General features: G+C 42.6%; 1 pseudogene; it reads right to left on the bottom strand.

The window, feature by feature from the left end:
- Positions 1 to 7,851: 7,851 nt before the first annotated feature.
- LOC126282579 (5S ribosomal RNA) lies at positions 7,852 to 7,969 on the bottom strand (annotated as a pseudogene).
- Positions 7,970 to 19,653: the final 11,684 nt, after the last annotated feature.

Here is a 19,653-nt window from a genome sequence, read left to right as displayed (position 1 = left end):
GTTCCATCTCAAAATTCGGTGTACCTTGCCAATTTCTTTCATAATTTCCTAAGTGCCCTGTGTTATTATTTTGTGGCTGTTCCGTATTTCTATGGTCTTCTTACCGTACTGGAGCGCGAGTGTCCTCTGAAATACGTATTTGTTGTATTACCTGTGTCAGCTGATCTTGTACTTCCCGGATTTCTCTTTGGTGTTGCGTACTAATTTGATTCAGACTTTGTTTGAATTTCCTAATTTGTTCGCACTCTTCTGTGTCATTAAAGACTACCGGTTTTGTGTCATTCAGATTATCATCTACCTTCGTAGATAAATTAGTGAACTGATCCGAAAGTTCGGCTACTTTCTCCGATAGTGAACACATTTCCTCAGTGTGTTTTTCTGAACCAAGTTTCAGAGAGTTCATTTGTGTTGAAATCGAATCTACTGTGTCCTTTAAGTTTTCCTGAGTTCTTGCAAGTTGCGTAACCGAATCGGTGGATGCAACTGAGTCCATGTTAGCTTGCAAGGTGTCGTGATTTTCACGAACAACAGTTTGCAATTCTTTTATGGCTGCTTCGTGATTCTGTAATGCGTTTTCATGCCGCGAAAAAATAGGTTGAAAATGCTCACAAATTTGTGTTTTTACGTCATTACAGATTTTTTGACATTTCGATTCAATGTTATGTAACTCAGTAGTAAAATCTTCACGTGTTTGTTCAAGTGTGGTGTCTAACTTCCGAAGATTTTGTTCCATTGTGTCTAACTTTTGAAGCTTTTGCTGTGTTTGTCTCTGATTTTGTTCCATTGTGTCTAACATTTGAAGCTTTTGCTGTGTTTGCCTCTGATTTTGTTCCATTGTGTCTAACTTTTGAAGCTTTTGTCCCATTTGTTGCATTAATTGTAATAACAGCGCACTGGTGTCTGAAACAAGTTCCTTAGTGCTATTCGGCAATGTATTTGAACCGGCAATATTCGCAGTTTGAAAAACAGAAAATGTGTCTTGACTTATTTGAGAAACCGGTGAGGACGCAAAACCTGGATCTACAGTATTTGCAAGAATGTGTCCCGTCATTTCGGACTCCTGAGGCGAGCGGTTGCCAACCGATCGATCGATAATGCTTCCCTGTTCGCTAATTGTTTCACTGTCTAAACCATTGTTTGCAGCCCGCTCCATTTCCTTATGTACAATTACCAAATTACTACTTTGAACATTAGTTAATTCATTACATGGTGGCGCTAACACACTGCTTTCGTCTTCACTGTCATTTCTCAGTTTACTTTGGAGCCTAGAATTACGTTTTTCACACGCCATTATAGTCACAATATCTCACACGACAACACAGAAAAGCACAATTTGAAGAGCAAAATAAGAAAACACATTAACATAGCACTGAAAATAATAACTGGTTAATTGCAAGCGCAGCTGCGAAATACTTTGTGCAAAAAATTCATGGATGCCAAAACTGTTTAACTGTACAAAAATGAAAGACTGCAACTACAAAGGAAATTCTCTCTATGATTACGCGCTAGCTATAAACAAAAGCTACATTAATTACACAAACTACACGAAAAAATCAGAAGATTCCAGTGAGGTATCCTTCGCTAAGGGTCGACATATGAAACGTCCCCTTAGAAAAATTATACACGACTGGTCTCTATGAAACGTCCCCTTTGAACAATTATACAAGACTGTGCTTAAACTGACACACAATAGTTTTTAGCGCAACGCAATCTGACTTTCAATAATCCCTACAAAAGAATGGCTCTGACTAGCATTAACCTATAAGTTTCACAAATCACTTACCTCACAAAAATCTTCGTTACTCAAGCTACTGCAATACAGCGAGCGCCACTACTGCCAGCTAAATAAAAGATTCAAACTACTGAAGGCACTAACTACTGATAGGCATAGTTAGCAAATGAAAGATTTTAATACAGAACAAACAATGTATTTATCTTAATAGCCATAATATATATATCAGTTCGTGACACCAATTCTTACAAATTTCAAAACTCCGCCATCTCTCTCCCCACGTCCACCACTGCTGGCGGCTCACCTCCAACTGCGCAACGCTACGCGCTGTTAGCATCCAGCTGCCGCTGCCCAACACTACAATGGCAGACAACAATGCAAACTAAACACAGACTGCGCACAGCACACCCAGTGATTTTTCATACCGAGCGCTAAGCGGCGTTACCAATAAGAAAACCTAAACAGCCTACTTACAACCTTCCAGCGACTGGTAGCCTGCCATTTACTTTATCTATTTTATATCGCTACACATTGCTACACTCAAATATTTATGACTGACTCTGAATGTGATTTATTAATCCAGCACTCGAAGGAAAGCACTCTTTTCCGTTTGGTGACGTGCACAGCTCTCCATTCCTCTGAATTAAGAGCCAGTGGTCAGTCTTTCGCCAGATTGGTATTTTGCTGAGATCTAACCTGATATTACAGTAATGTTTACGGGATAGAACACCCTTTCATTTATGAAATTTTTGAAGACGTTTTAAATGAACATTTTATTGTATTGCTGTTTATTTAATTATGACCTAGGTTTAGGCCTTTTACGCCATTTTCAGGTGACTGACGTTATGTCATTAACATCAAACTCAAATTTGGCCATAAATTAAGAAAAATTTTAGCTCCCCACAAAATGACACATGTAAAATGATCATCTTATAAAAATATCAGTAAACTGACGTGCCTCCACTGTTATTTACTGATCTTTTTACAAAATGATGATTTTACATCTGGCATTTGGTGGAGAGCGAATATTTTTTTTAATTTATGGCCACGTTTGAGCTTGATCCCTTGCAATGTATGTTAATGACATGATATCAAAATTACATGAAATCAAATTGGCATAAAAGGCTTGAACCTTGATCTTAATTAAATACATAACAAATAGTCAAATGGTGATGTGTTCATTTAAAAATTATTGTATGACTGTTGCTGAGAAACATCAAAATATTTGAAGATATTTGGACCATCTGATCTGTTATCTAACAAGGCCTCCTATGCTCTCTGTATTTGGCCATGACTCCTCAACAGATAGCTTAGCTTCTCAATCAGTGACGAAAAGTATGCTAAACAGATATCCCTATTTGAGCATAAATTCAAGATCTATCACCGAAGCAACTGAAGGCAGGGAGACTACCTTTGAATAAGATGTTCACCCATAACAACACAAGTTTCACAGATGAGTTACGAAAGTGAGTGACTAGGGACAAATCTTATAATTATCGTCTCATACGAAGACGAAAAGCTGGGATCCCCCCCTACTGGTGAACGGCCAAAAAACTTGAACTGCAGTAGAAATGATTCCATTCTGAGTAGAACTTCTGCAGCAATACTAAGCAGTAAAGTGCCTCGCAGAAGACGACGTGTGTTAGTGTGTCGTTGGGCAGATAACAAGATATACTGGGGAAGACTTTCCCAAAATAACACTTCGTGCTGCTGGAAAACAGGCAGTTACTGGTCAGATTGTTCTGAGTCATTTTCATGTATCATTTGGAAATACAGAGGTAAAGTCTTTTTTCGTTCTTATTGTGAACCGATGGATGACTATATCTTCTATGATGAATAATTACGGATATACAAGTATTATAGTGGTCGAAATCCGGTGTTAGCACATGTATTGCCCCTCTCGAAGAACGCCATTTGGACTGTTGGACTAAAGATGCCCTTCATTGCGGATAGAACACACTCAGCTATTTGTATTCATTCCAGAAATTTCCTCTTCGAGTGACACACCCCGCTGCAGAGTGAAAATCTCATTCTGGGAACATCCCCCAAGCTGTAGCTGAGCCATGTCTCCGCAATATCCTTTCTTCCAGGAGTGCTAGTTCTGCAAGGTTCGCAGAAGAGCTTCTGTGAAGTTTGGAAGGTAGGAGACGAGGTAAGGGCGGAATTGAAGCTGTCAGGATGGGTCGTGAGTCGTGTTTGGATAGCTCAGATGTAGGGCACTTTCTCGCGAAAGGCAAAGGTTCCGAGTTCGAGTGTCGGTCTAGTGCACAGTTTTAATCTACCAGGAAATTTCAGTATCAGCTCACACTTCGCTGCAGAATGAAAATCTCATTGTGGGAACCATAAGTGACATTAAAAGCCAGGGTGATAACATTTTCAGGGGCAGATGCGTAATCATACACAACTTATATTTATTGGAAATGAGCTGTAGTTTGAAACTGGTGAAATTGCGAAAAGGTAGGATACTAAGGGGATAAGACCTGGTCTAATTAAAAGGGCCAGAGGTTGATGAGAGGTTCAGAGTGAACATTAGGTACAGATTAATTATAAAATGATAAAGGAACATAACAGGTTCTCAGAGGTGTGGAAGCAGCAGAGGATTAAATAGGTAAAATGGCTAAACAGCGATGGCTAGAGGACGTATGCAAGCCCATAGAAACATTCATAACTGTAGGGAAAGAAAGTTACCGCCTTAAGAAGCATACCTGTGGAGAAAAGAGAAGCAGCTGTATAAAAATCAAGAGTTCACCTGCCAAGCTAATGCTAGGAAGCGACGAGGAAGCAAATAAGTGGTAGGAATAGATAAAAGAACTACACAACGAATATGAAATTAGAGAAGTATTATAGAAGGGAATGAGGAATTATTGCAAAATTGTCGGGAAAAATGATACTCCAGGAAAATTTGACACAGCACTGGAAGAGCTATGTAAAATCAAGGCCCTTGTAATAGACAGAGTTCCCTCAGTAATACTGAGATCCTTGAGAGAGCCAGCAATGATAAAATTACTCCTCCTTCTGTGATATGTATGGGAGAGGAAGTACTCACAGATTTCTAGAATAATTTAATAATTTCAAGTCCAAAAACATCAGGTGCTGACAGTTGTGAATATTACTGAATTGTCAGTTTAATAAGACATGGTTGGAACATAACTACACGAATTATTTACAGAAGTATGACAAAAGTAGTAGAAAACTACTTCGGAGAAAACGAGTTGGGATTCTGGAGAAAAGTATCTTTGAAGACAGTTTAAGAAATGATAAACCTTCCCTCACAGCTAAGTGAAAACTTGTGAAATGTTGACTTGTAAATCGATAGACGGTTCAAAATTCTGAAGCTCTCAGTGTTGAAATACAGGAAGCAAATAGTTACTTATAATTTGTACAGAAAGCAAACGCCAGCTATAAGAGTTAAGGAAATGAAAAGGGGTGAGACAGAGTTGTAACTAATCCAACGTTTTTCAGTCTGTGCACACAGCAAGCAGTAAAGGATACCAAAGAGAAATTTGGAAACGAAATTAAAGTTGAGGAATAAGAAATAAAAGCACTGAGGTTTGCCCACAACACTGTAATCCTGTCAGCAAAGAACTTGGAAGAGTAGTTTTAGTGCATAGTCAGTACCTTGAAAAAAGCTTATAATATGAACATCAACAAAGTAAAAGAAGGGTTATGTTCGCTAATATAAACCAAGCGATTGTAAGAGAATTATATAGAATTATATCAAAATTAAACACTGAAAGCTGTATGTAAGTTGTAGTATTACGGCAACAAAGAAACTGATGATACGGACGTAGCGCAAATATAAAATGTAAACTGGCTGTAGTGAGAAATACATTTAAAAAATATATATATAATATAATTTTAAGTTCTTGGAATTATTTTTGAAGGTATTTGTCAGGAGTATACCCACCCTTGTACAGAAGTAAAGCGTGAGCAATAAGATCTTAAGAAGAGAATAGAAATGCTGCATAAAAATGTTGATTAAATGGTCACATCGAGCAGCTAATGAGGAGGTATTGTACTGCAGTGATTAAAAAAAGGAATTCAAAGTTTAACTTCTCAAAAAAATACGGCCAGCTGGTAGGACACATCTTGAGGCATTAAGGAATCGTCAGTTAGACGATGGAGGGAACTAGGGGGAGAGGGGGGGGAGATAAAATTGCAGAGGGAGGCAAGGGATGAGTACAGTAATAGATCTGAAATGGATATACGTCCAGTAGTTATGGAAGCGCTTGCAGAAAGCTGCTTAAAGCAAGTTTCGATCTAAAGAACAAAAGATGTACGATTTTTCTGTTTGGTGCAATAAATATATTATCTTCTCGGGTGTGTAACTCAGCTTTCAGATACACTTTGCATGGGTTTCTGAAAATCAGAACCAACTGCCAGTTCCTATTATTATATAACCAAAGAAGACCGGGTTTAGAATTTATCGCACCGTCGATAATGAGGTCTTTAGGAACAGAGTACAAACTCGGATTGGGAAAGAGCAGTAAAGGGAGTGTCCCTTCCAAATGAACCTAGAATCTGCCTTAAGAACTGGATGAAATCGCGAAAACCAACTTCCGAATTACTAGTACATGAAGGTTGTTAATGGTTCAAAATAGGAAGGAAATCAGCTACAGAGGCCATTCATCAACGAGCGTAAGGCCTTTAAAATTATTGGGTTTTCCGATGCTCTGGTTCTTTATCGGGTTTGACTGTAATTGAAAATACAGTGCATAAAGAAAATGAGTCATATAACTATGGTGTCTGTGTTGAAAAGTCTGAAATAAGACTGTCGACGAAACACACAGGTTCATTGCTACTAAATTTCGATCATTGCTGAGTAATCTAGAAATATAGTATATCTCCAAGAAGTATTTGTAGTTGTTTGATTTGGAGGAGGAGGAGACCAAACAGCTTTCGATGGGTGACCATTCTGGCTGCCGAGCGCTGTTGGCAAAGGGGGGTGCACTCAGCCCTTGTGAGACAAACTGAAGAGCTACTTGATTGAGAAGTAGCGGCTCCAGTCTCGTGAACTGAGAGGTGTGTTGACCACATGCCCCTGTGTATCCGCATCCAGCGACGCCTGTGGGCTGAGGATGACACGGCGGCCGGTCGGTGCCGCTCGGCCTTCTAAAGGCGTGTTCCTATGGAGTTTAGTGTTTTTTATGTTTTTTTTAAGGATACCAAACAGCGAGGTCATGAATCCCATCAGATTATGGAAGGGTGGGCAAGGATGTCGGCCGTGCCCTTTCGAAGGAACCAACCTTTTCCTGAAGCGCTTTAGGAATAGCACGAAAACCTAAATCGGGATAGCCTGACGCGAGTTTGAACCGTCGTCCTCCAGAATTCGAGTCCAGTGCGCTAACCTCTGCGACCTCTGCGCCACCTCTCTCGGTGAAGTGCTTGTAGGGGGAACTATATGTATAAGATGTAAGTATTGACGTATGGCAAAGTGTAATTCATCAATCATCTCTATGAAGTGAAATCAAAGCACGCTAAATAATGCAGTGTGAGCAAAATGAAACTGGCCAGAAAAAATAATTAGATTTAGACTGACGTGGAATTGACCCTAGCTACTGTGGATCCCAGTATGTGATAGAAATGGCCACCGTTGACATCGTTGGAGCCCTGTGCTCTATTTATCAAACTGTGGTACACTGCCCGAGGGAGAGAAGCGATGGCGTTTTCTGTACCCTTTTGCAGTTCTACCAGAGTGTAAGGATCACTTGCGTAAAACTTCCAGGGCGTGATATCAGGGGCTCACGATATACTGCACTGCCTCTGACGATTGTCCTCTCCTCACAGAACATCTAGTGCACTTATGTCACAAAGCTGTCAAGGCAGTGAGTGCTGTTGCTCCGTCTTGTTGAAAAATGCCTACTGTCGTTCATCTTCTATCACTTGATTCATATATGGATTACACATTCTTTTAACATAGCACTCCATCTTCAGGCCACGATTTGCCTACCGGGAACATCCGACTGCCGCGTCATCCTCAGTGGAGGATGCGGATAGGAGGGGCGTGGTGTCAGCGCACCGCTCTCCCGGTCGAAAGATGGTATTCTTGACCGAAGCCGCTACTGTTCGGTCGAGTAGCTCCTCAATTGGCATCACGAGGCTGAGTGCACCCCGAAAAATGGCAACAGCGCATGGCGGCCTGGATGGTCACCCATCCAAGTGCCGACCACGGCCGACAGCGCTTAACTTCGGTGATCTCACGGGAACCGGTGTAACCACTGCGGCAATGCCGTTGCCTTTCTAACATAGGGGTTAGCATTTATAGTTTGGTGAAAAATCGCTTTACGATGCGGACACCAGACTTCACGCACCGAACTCCAAACTTAAAATTATGCATTGGCTCTTCGGAATATTGACGGGAATTTTCTGATGCACAATGGCGCATGTTGTTTAATTTCACATATCTTGACAATCTGAACTAGGACACACGTGAAGAAACGAAAAATTGCGATTCAGAAGCCCTAGTTTCGCTTTACTCAGAAACCACAAGCAGAACTCAACAAGCTAAAGTTCGTTTGGACGCTTTAACTCAGACACATCAGATTAGTGAAGATAGAAATGCAGGTCATTTCTGATAACTTTCAGACACGAGTTTCTATTAATTTGCCACTTGCACAGATAAACAGTGTTGAGATTTTGCCGGAAGTTGTTTCAGACTTTCCTTAAATGGTTGAAATGGCTCTGAGCACTACGGGACTTAACTTCTGAGGTCATCAGTCCCCTAGAACATAGAACTACTTAAGCCTAACTAACCTACGGACATGACACACATCCATGGCCGAGGCAGGATCCGAACCTGCGACCGTAGCGTTGGCGAGGTTCAAGACTGACGCGCCTAGAACCACTCGACCAGCCCGGCCGGCAGGCTTTCCTTCAATCGAGCAATGTTTTCCGGTGTTTCTGCTCTTTTCCAGTGCTTACAGACTGTATTCGCTACAAAGGCCGTTTCGTACTATTTTCCTTCTAAGTTTCAACTGCAAACTTCGCTTGAGATTCTGCCAAACATTTCGTCTTAAACACGTGCTCACACGTTTCCGGTGAGCTGTGCTCCGCGTAACATTCGACAACAATAAAGGTCTCTTTTATCGTGAGCTTCATTATGTGTCGTGTTTAGCTGGTCACCAAAGATCTCTGATTCTCTCGCTCTATCAAGCGTAATGAGATGGCAATGTGCTCGGCTCAGAGCGGACATATGGGAGTGCATGGAAGTCACCGTTTTCAGCATTTTCTGCGAAGGGCAGTTTCCTGTTCATTAAGAAGACTCAATACAGCGTCAGATTTACAAACATTTCTACGGTCTGTTTTAATTTCTTTTTTTATATATGTCTGTACCAAACTACACTACTTGATACAAAAACTGTCACACTACGAAGACAGTCTGCAACAAACATCAGACTGGCATGAAATGTACTTCACGCGTGCACATGTGAACGATTAGCAGTATAGCGCAATCGGATGATACCACCTACAGTCGGTACATAAGAAGAGATTAAGTAGAGGGTGCCTCATTCACATATCACTTTCAATGTTTCTTGGATAGTATGGGGACTAAGGCTTATTATCCAGTGAAACTGATTCTCCATTGGATGCGATACCACGACCGTCTTTATGATACGGAATCATGTGTTCCGTAAGACCATACTCAACGCCATGAAAAATAGGAGTCCTAGCCAAACACCCCTCCATCCATCCCCATTTCCTTTTGAGTCATCAATCTTCTGACTGCCTTAACGAGGCCCGCCACGATTCCTTTCCTTTGCCAACCTTTTCATCTCAGAGTATGCAGGATGTTTTCCAATCTAAGTCATACTCCACAGTTTTAACCTCTACAGCTCCTTCTAATAACATGCAAGTCGTCTTAACAGATGTCCTGTCATCCTGTCCTTTCTTGTCAGCGTTTATCTCATATTCCTTTGTTCCCCGATTCTACGCAGAACCTGCTCATTTATTACCTTACCAGTTCACTCGATTTTCAACATTTTTCTATAGCACCACCTCGCAAATGCTTCGGTTCTCTTCATTTCCAATTTTCCCACAGTTCATGTTTCATTACCAATACAATGCTGTGCTCCAAACGTACATTCTAAGAAATTTTTTCCTGAAATTAATGCTTTTGTTGGACACTAGCAGACTTCTCCTGGCCAGGAACGCCTCTTTTGACAGTTCCAGTCTGGTGTCTTGTTCTTATGCCATACTTGCTCTGTCATGGGTTATTTTGCTGCCTAATTAGCAGACTTTCTTAACTTCAACCACTCCGTTATCACGATTTCTGATTCAAAAGTTTCTCGCTGTTCTCATTTCCGCTACTTTTCATTACTTTGGTCTTTCTTACAGTTACTCTCAGTCCACACTCCATACACATATTGGGCTCACTAGACTGCTCATTCCGTTAGGCGGATCCTGTAATTCGTTATCTAATGCTTCCTAAATTTTTTTCCATTCTTCTATGTATTATTTTTGTCAACACCTTCAATTCATGAGCTATGAATCTTATTGTGCGATAGTTTTTGCACTTGTCGGCTCCTATAATCTTCTGAATTGTGTGGATGATGTTTTTCCAAAAACTCAGATGTTATATTGCCAGTGTCACACATTCTACACACGAACGTGAAAAGTCTTTCTGTGCCCACTGCCCACAATAATTTTAGAAAGTCCGATGAAACGTTATCTATAACTTTTTCTTAGTTTATCTTAAGTCATCAAAATATCTTTTAAATTCTGATTCTAATACTGGATTTCCTGTCTCTTCCCTATCGACTACTATTTATCTTCTGTCACGTCGTCAGACAAGTTCCCCTCTCGTAGAGGTCTTCGTTGTACTCTTCCCACCGGTCTGCTTTCTCTGCATTCTATAATCGAATTCCCATCGCACTATTAATGTTACAGCCCTTACTTTTGATTTCACCAATGTTAGTTTTGACTTTTCTGTACGTTGACTGAGTCCTTCCGACAATCATTTTTTGTTCGATGCAGTCTTTTATAGTCTTAGCTTCCCTACACTTCCTTCTTAGTTCATTCCTTAGTGAACTGTACTTCCGTATTCTTGAATTTCCCAGAACATATTTGTACTTCCTTCTTTCGTCGCTCAGCTGAAGTATTTCTTCTGTTACTATAGTTTCTTAGCAGTTACCTTTCTTATACCTGTTTTTATTTCCAAAGTTCTGTAATTGCTCTGTTTAGAGATTTCCATTCCTCTTTGGCTGAATTGCCCACTGAGCTATTCAGAATTTCAGTTTGTACAGCCACGGAGAACTTCAAGCGTATCTCATCATTCCTTTATACTTCCTTATCCCACTTCTGTGCGCATTTACTCTTCCTGACTAGTATATTCAGCCGACTCTTGATCATTTCTAAATTGTGATCTGATTTTATATCTGCTTATGGGTAAACCTTACGATCTAGCATCTGATTTCGGAATCTCTGACTGGCCATGACGTAATGTAACTGAAATCTTCCTGTATCTCCCGGCCTTTTCCAAGTGCACCTCCTCCTCTTGTGATTAGTCTTTCCCCTCTATAATTCCTACTACAAATCCCATATTCTCCCGTAACACCTTCTTCCACTTTTTCATCTACAACCACCTTCCATGACTGTTAGATTTTTATCCATCGTTACGTAATCAATTACACATTCAATATCCTGATATACTTTCTCTATCCCTTCATCCTCTGCTTGCAACGTCGGCATGTATACCTGAACTATTCTCGTCGTCCTGTAGGACAGACATATTAATGCTCCCATCTGTGCACGATCCTACAGTTATGCTATGTCACGTACCCTGTGTCAGCCAGTTGGATTGTTTGCAGCACGGACAGTGCGACGAAGTTGGAGTGCCCCGGATTTTAAGCAAGGCGACCATTGCGACTTCCATTGACGCGGCGGCATAAAGAGATGCGCCAACACTGTAGAAGCCAGCGACAACACTGGACAGTAAAATGATACCAGGTAGTCGTTGCAGACGAGAGCTGGTTCTGCCTACAGCATCACGGTGGACGTATCCATGTGTGGAAGCTAGGAGCAGAAAGAATGTTGTTTGATTGCATTCCTCATAGTTATACGAATCCATCATCTTACATAAAAGTATGGTTTTCCATTGTGTACACTTCACCATTATCTCAGGCCCGCATAACTGGAAATTTGGGCAGCAGGCATTTAATTTGTGACGTGTTGACGCCGGTGGTTGCGCACTATTCTCTTGATATCCATGACATTACCTTTCAACAAGATAACACAATACCGCACCTGTCACATTTGTCGTGACAAGCTCGGTATAGAGGAAGTTCGACCGTTGTCCTGGCCAGCAACTTCCCCAACTCCCTGAAAACATCAGGTCATGTGTCTCTAAGAGACTGGCGCCGACCATTTCCCAGCCGCTTCGACTGATGAACTGCGTTGTAAACTTGAAGCATCGTGGAGCGACATACCTGTATATCTCATCCAGCAAGTTGAAAGTTCTGTGTACTAAATTTCGCAAATTAAATCATCTACAAATGTGAATAAATGGCTGAATCAAGCTGTATTTTAAAAATTGCTCTTTTTTAAATGCTACTCGTCTTGAGTTTAACGCATTCCCGAATGCATTTATAACAGACGGGGGTACAAGATCTACATTAATTAAGAAATCACCTGCCATGCGTGATTATGCGTAGCACGGTCGTCAAAGTGCTTGATTTCACGATCCATTGCCACAAACAACTTCGAACACAGCTGCTTGTGATACTGTCTCATGCCGGCCGGGATGGCCGAGCGGTTCTAGGCGCTACAGTCTGGAACCACGCAACCGCTACGCTCGCAAGTTCGAATACTGCCACGGGCAAGGATGTGTGTGATGTCCTTAAGATAGTTAGGTTTAAGTAGTTCTACATTCTAGGGGACTGATGACCTCAGAAGTTAAGTCCCAGAGTGCTCAGAGCTATTTGAACCATTTTTTTTACTGTCTCATGTGTACAAGTGTAGAAGTACACTTGTGATAGTACCGTAAACAGCCGTGTCGCGCTGCATCATGAGAACTTGCAGGTTTACTATCGTGCTGTACATAATCACGCATAGCGCGTGATTTCTTAATTAACGTAGATGATGAATCTCTATCTGTTAGAGCTGCTGCACTTGGACTTGTGCTAACCTCGGAACTCGTAAGGCTTAAGAAGGCGCCATGTTCAAAAAAGTAAGTTTGGTGGGGTGATTTTTTTCGTTAAATTTGTCAAGGCTAAGTGTCGACGCAGAAGGCATTAACCTACTAATACAATCGCGTATTCTTCTTGCTGTACTGTACATGCGCTATATTCAGAGTTTCTTAAATTATTTTTATCATGTGTAATTTAACGTCACGCAACGAGTTTCCAACATATTCTGTCCATCTTCAGGCGTCTATGCATGTCGAAAACTCTTATTTAAAACCAAATTCTCTTGAACTAGATTAACATGCCACTTTTAGCTTACTGTTCGCTGCTGAAGGTGCTATCGGGTTATCTGGAAGGAGAGGTCTCAGTGGTTAACCAGAAATTGATGTCCAGTGATGTCTTCTGTTTATGTGGAACTGTGTTAGTTTTGCATTAGTTATTATGTTGCAAAAATCGTGTGATAGACTTTTCTGTATGACAATTGTTCACTTACGATTTTTAAGTCCCAATGCTTCATTTTTCATCCTTGGTACACTGGCGGAGCTGTCGTACAATATTACACTTCGTAGCATTTACTTTATCACTGTTTTTGATGTAATTCCCCGCAAAAAAAAAAAAAAAAAAAATATACAGGCGCGTAAGCACTGTACCATTAATAAAATAAGGGTGTGTTGTAGCGTGAATGAGTATCGATTATCGTATTTTACAACGATATTTACGATATTGACAGAGTAGTGGCCATTTGTTTACGTTTACATATCTTAACTCTGTTGCATTAGAGCTCTGTCAAGAGTATTGAAGAATTCTGAGCTTCTGAAATCGGTTATCTCATTAAGAATATTAGCTCCATATTTTGTATTATGATTCAAAATTTCTATTTTCTCCCATGATATCCCTTCCTTTACTTTTTTCGATTTAGCACAAAATTTCAAGGTTGTCTTCGATCTTCCAAAGGTGGTCTTTGTCCTTAACGTGTGTTGCTATTGCTGATTTATTACATTTATCCAGTCTCTAGCAGTCTACGTGTTCTATAAACACATTTCTGAAATTTATGCCTATTTGTCCTATATAAAACTAGCTGCATTGGCTACATGTAATTTTGTAAATGCCAGATGCATTAAAATCTGTAGCTGTCGGTTTCATATTGTGAATAAGCTCCTTACTTGGGTTGTTGTTAGTGCTGAAGCTGGTTTTTACGTCTTTGTTTTTCAAAAGCCTTGCTAATTTCTCAAGTATTATACCAAGGTATGGCATTTTCACATTTTTAACTGCTGGGCTCGTTTCAGTAGTGAGTGTAGTTTAATGTTGTGTTTTCAGTTCATTTTTTATCTTTTATGACATTGTATCAATGAGTGAAATATCATATCCATTGTTTATTTCAGAACATTTTATGGGTTCAGTTTCTCGTTAGAATTCTGTAAGTAGAAATTTGTGTCCCGTATACAGCATTGATCATAGAATCTTTTTTGTATCAAGAATCCCAAACGTATGCATTGTGGACGCAATTCAATAAAACTTTTTCTTTGCTGTCCTCGCCAGTGTTGCAACATTAAATTCCAGCTGTGTTTTTATCTGTAAAATCTCTCTGATTCACACCCCACTAACTTAGAGAGGGCACATCCACACTTTGCATTAAAGCTTTACTCAGACAAGCGTGTAGGAACGTGCAAACCTTTGGGACCGTCTCGCGAGAGGCAGCCAGACAGAATACGGGCGCGAGTTCCCCCACTCTGGGAGATTCCTCGCCCGGGCGCCACTTGCGGCGCTTCAGACACTGTGCCGCTGTTGGGAGAACTCGACAAAGCTAATCCGATACTGGCACTCCGCAACAACTACAAACGTGTGTGGCGCGGCCGGGCCGGCCTCTCTTCCTAAGCCGGAGTTTACGGCCGCCTCCGGACAAACAGCCCTTGCGGCGGCGGCAGCAGCAGCGTCTGGCTGTGCTCGGAGAGTGGGATGGAACAGGAAGGCCGCGAGAGGGCCACCAGGGAGCGTCTGGAGAGGCGGGGTGGAGAGGTCCAGTAGGAGAAACTAGGGCTGTTGGTATAGCTACTCTTCTCTTAGCTGGGCGAGGTGTTCAAAGCGCCTGGAAGTAGTAACTTATGAACTGCGACATTATCACACTCGAGGAAAAACACTGCTGTCGTTGCAATGCGAGAATGGAGTGGTTTATCTGACGTCCGAGAGGACATGATCATTGGCATTCTTGTGAAGGGTGCAAGCGTATCAGAAGCGGCAAAGTTTGTAAACTGTTCCCGTGTAACCATCGCTATCAAAAACCGACGCCGAGGCGACATTAATTTATTTATTTATATCATTAACAGTACAGAGTAATCCACTGCCTTGAAACGTAAGGTGGGTCGGATGCTTCTGAATCTAATAGCAAAGATTTCTCATTGTTACAATCCTATCGGTATACAGTTGTTAATGCTTTTTTTAATAATATAAAGAACGTAATATATAAAGATTTCTCTGAGGTTACAGCGAATTGAATGCTTAACATTTGTTAAAATGGTTCTATATAATTTGTTACTACCTAGACGGTGAGAATATAATTTATATAATGCAAATGTCAAAGAAAAATACAAAAAATAAAATGTAACACAATAAGAGAGGCGAAAATAATTTTGTGTACCGGGTGATTAAAAATTCAGTATAGATTTGAAAACTGAAGAAAACACGGAATAATGTAGATAAAGAGGTACAAATTGACACACATGCTTGGGATGATTATGGGGTTTTATTAGAACCAAAAAAAATCAAAAAATGTTCGACAGATGGCGGCGCTTCATCTGATCAGAAGAGCAATAATTAGCATAACAAAGTAAGGCAAAGCAAAGATGATGTTCTTTACAGGAAATGCTCAATATGTCCACCATCATTCCTCAACAATACCTGTAGTCGAGGAATAATATTGTGAACAGCACGGTAGAGCATGTCCGGAGTTGTGGTGAGGCATTGGCTTCGGATGTTGTCTTTCACCATCCCTAGAGATGTCGGTCGATCACGATACACTTGCGACTTCAGGTAACCCTAAAGCCAATAATCGCACAGACTGTCTGGGGATCTGGGAGGCCAAGCATGACGAAAGTGGCGGCTGAGGACACAATCATCACCAAACGACGCGCGCAAGAGATCTTTCACGCGTCTAGCAATAGCACCATCGTGCATAAACATCGTACGTTCCAGCAGGAGTTTATCAGCCAGGCTGGGGATGATGAGATTCTCTAACATATCGGCGTACCGCTCACCCGCCACGGTAGCAGTTACAATACCAGAATCACGCATTTCCTCCAAGAAACAAGGCCCGATTAAAGTAGATGTGGTAAATCCAACCCATATCGTGACTTTCTCGTCGTGCAATGGCGTTTCCAAGACAGTTCTACGATTTTCGGTAGCCCAAATTCTGCAGTTGCGGGCGTTGACAGACACTCGCAGCGTGAAATGAGCTTCGTCGGTTCACAACACGTTACTCAACCAATCGTCATCTTCTGCCATCTTTTGAAACACTCACACCGCAAATGTCCTCCGCTTCACTAAATCGCCAGGTAACAGTTCATGATGCCCATGGATTTTGTACGGATAGCATAGGAGGGTGCGCCTCAGTGCCAACCAAACAGTAGTGTAAGGAATGCCTGCGCGCTAGTCCCCATTTCTTCCTGAACTGTCTCAGCAGCATAACGCCTTGTGCTCGGTCGGTCACTACGGGGTCTATCGTGTAAACAACCCGTGGCTTCGAACTTGGAAATCATTCTCGCCACAGCTGCATTTGTCAACGGACCTTTACCCGTTCGAATCCCCTTTCCATGGCGATAGTATTGTAACAGTGAACTAGCACATTCCCCATTCTGATAATACAGCTTCACTAAAAGCGCCTTTTCAGGTAACGTCAACATGCTGCGACTGCTGGCGCATCTGATTCTCTCTCTCATTACAGCTCCCTTTATACACGTTTGTCATGCGCAGTCACTGACGTTTTGCTGTCCAGCGCCAGCTGTCGGACATTTTGTGAACTTTATTTTGTTCTAATAAAACCCCATGTCCTTCCAAGCATGTGTGTCAATTATTACCTCTCTATCTACATTATTCCGTGGTTTATTAAGTTTTCAAATTTATACTGACTTTTTGATCACCCAGTATATAGAGGGAAGTGATATGCTGTATTTAGATGTGTAAAACATTCTAAGTAGCATGTTGGTTAATAATGGCCTATTTCTACCTACACTCCTGGAAATGGAAAAAAGAACACATTGACAACGGTGTGTCAGACCCACCATACTTGCTCCGGACACTGCGAGAGGGCTGTACAAGCAATGTTCACACGCACGGCACAGCGGACACACCAGGAACCGCGGTATTGACCGTCGAATGGCGCTAGCTGCGCAGCATTTGTGCGCCGCCGCCGTCAGTGTCAGCCAGTTTGCCGTGGCATACGGAGCTCCATCGCAGTCTTTAACACTGGTAGCATGCCGCGACAGCGTGGACGTGAACCGTATGTGCAGTTGACGGACTCTGAGCGAGGGCGTATAGTGGGCATGCGGGAGGCCGGGTGGACGCACCGCCGAATTGCTCAACACGTGGGGCGTGAGGTCTCCACAGTACATCGATGTTGTCGCCAGTGGTCGGCGGAAGGTGCACGTGCCCGTCGACCTGGGACCGGACCGCAGCGACGCACGGATGCACGCCAAGACTGCAGGATCCTACGCAGTGCCTTAGGGGACCGCACCGCCACTTCCCAGCAAATTAGGGACACTGTTGATCCTGGGGTATCGGCGAGGACCATTCGCAACCGTCTCCATGAATCTGGGCTACTGTCCCGCACACCGTTAGGCCGTCTTCCGCTCACGCCCCAACATCGTGCAGCCAGCCTCCAGCGGTGTCGCGACAGGCGTGAATGGAGGGACGAATGGAGACGTGTCGTCTTCAGCGAAGAGAGTCGCTTCTGCCTTGGTGCCAATGATGGTCGTATGCGTGTTTGGCGCCGTGCAGGTGAGCGCCACAATCAGGACTGCATACGACTTAGGCACACAGGGCCAACACCCGGCATCATGGTGTGGGGAGCGATCTCCTACACTGGCCGTACACCTCTGGTGATCGTCGAGGGGACACTGAATAGTGCACGGTACATCCAAACCGTCATCGAACCCATCGTTCTACCATTCCTAGACCGGCAATGGAACTTGCTGTTCCAACAGGACAACGCACGTCCGCATGTATCCTGTGCCACTCAACGTGCTCTAGAAGGTGTAAGTCAACTACCCCGGCCAGCAAGATCTCCGGATCTGTCCGCCCCTGAGCATGTTTGGGACTGGATGAAGCGTCGTCTCACGCGGTCTGCATGTCCAGCACGAACGCTGATCCAACTGAGGCGCCAGGTGGAAATGGCATGGCAAGCCGTTCCACAGGACTACATCCAGCATCTCTACGATCGTCTCCATGGGAGAATAGCAGCCTGCATTGCTGCGAAAGGTGGATATACACTGTACTAGTGCCGACATTGTGCATGCTCTGTTGCCTGTGTCTATGTGCCTGTGGTTCTGTCAGTGTGATCATGTGATGATCTGACCCCAGGAATGTGTCAATAAAGTTTCCCCTTCCTGGGACAATGAATTCGCGGTGTTCTTATTTCAATTTCCAGGAGTGTATTTCGGATGAGAAGGTCTCGGTACAACCTCGAGGTATTCTCATCTGAAATGGTTTGTGCTAATGTATGTTTACACAGACTATACAGATTAAATGCTGATTGAGCACTGAATGCACGGAATATACTAATACCATCTGTACATGAGAAATATACTTATGTACGTAAACTGTTAGTAGAAATAGAATATAGTTCATTGCTACTTGAATTCATTATTCCTTACATAACTTAATACGTTTCTGATATGTAAAATTCATGTATTGTAGCTTTGAGAGGCGACAGTGCTGTAACATGTGCCACAGCTGACAATGGTAGGCGGCCGAAGTGGCCGAGCGGTTCTACGCGCGCTACACGCTGCAGTCTGGAACCGCGCGACCGCTACGGTGGCAGGTTCGAATCCTGCCTCGGGCATGGATGTGTGTGATGTCCTTAGGTTAGTTAGGTTTAAGTAGTTCTAAGTTCTAGGGGAGTGATGACCTCAGAAGTTAAGTCCCATAGTGCTCAGAGCCAATTTTTTTTTTTTTTTTTTTTTTTTTTTTTTTTTTTTTTTTTTTTTTTTTACAATGGTGAACGACGGCTGCGGAGATGGGTACGAACGAACAGAAGTGCAGCTGTTGACCGCAAGACGAATCAAGGGGCCACCAATAGTGTCTCGTCAATGAGCAAGCGCCTTATTCATGCATCCACGCTCACTGTTGTTCATCGGCGACGAATGTGGAACTTGCATGCCAGTACCACAACAGGACATCCACTAAGAGGTGACAGGTTGCCTTTTTAGATGAACCACCTTTTATAGTCCATTGGAGAGAGGACCGTCGGCGTGTTTGGCGTGAAACGTCTGAAAGCAAACACACTGCAACAAACGAGGCCTCGTTATGGTCTGGGGAATGTTGTTGTGGCATTCCCAGGGTGATCTCTTCATTCTGGAAGGCACACTAGATCGACACAAGTATGCATGTGTCCTAGGGGGCCATGTTCGCCTCCATATGCAATTTGTTTTTCCTTGGCGCAACGATATCTGCCAACAGGACGATGCAATTTGTCATGCAGCTCGCGGTGTACGTGCGTGGTTAGAATAGCACCAAGATGAGTTTACTATACTCCTCTGTCCACCAAACTTAACGGATTTAAACCCAATCTGGAATCAGCGGGACCACTTT

This window comes from Schistocerca gregaria, chromosome 7 (genome assembly GCF_023897955.1).
Source record: "Schistocerca gregaria isolate iqSchGreg1 chromosome 7, iqSchGreg1.2, whole genome shotgun sequence".
In the NCBI taxonomy this organism is placed as follows: Eukaryota; Metazoa; Arthropoda; class Insecta; order Orthoptera; family Acrididae; genus Schistocerca; species Schistocerca gregaria.
Note: the sequence above shows the minus strand (reverse complement) of the source record. Positions and strands in the feature narration are given on the sequence as shown.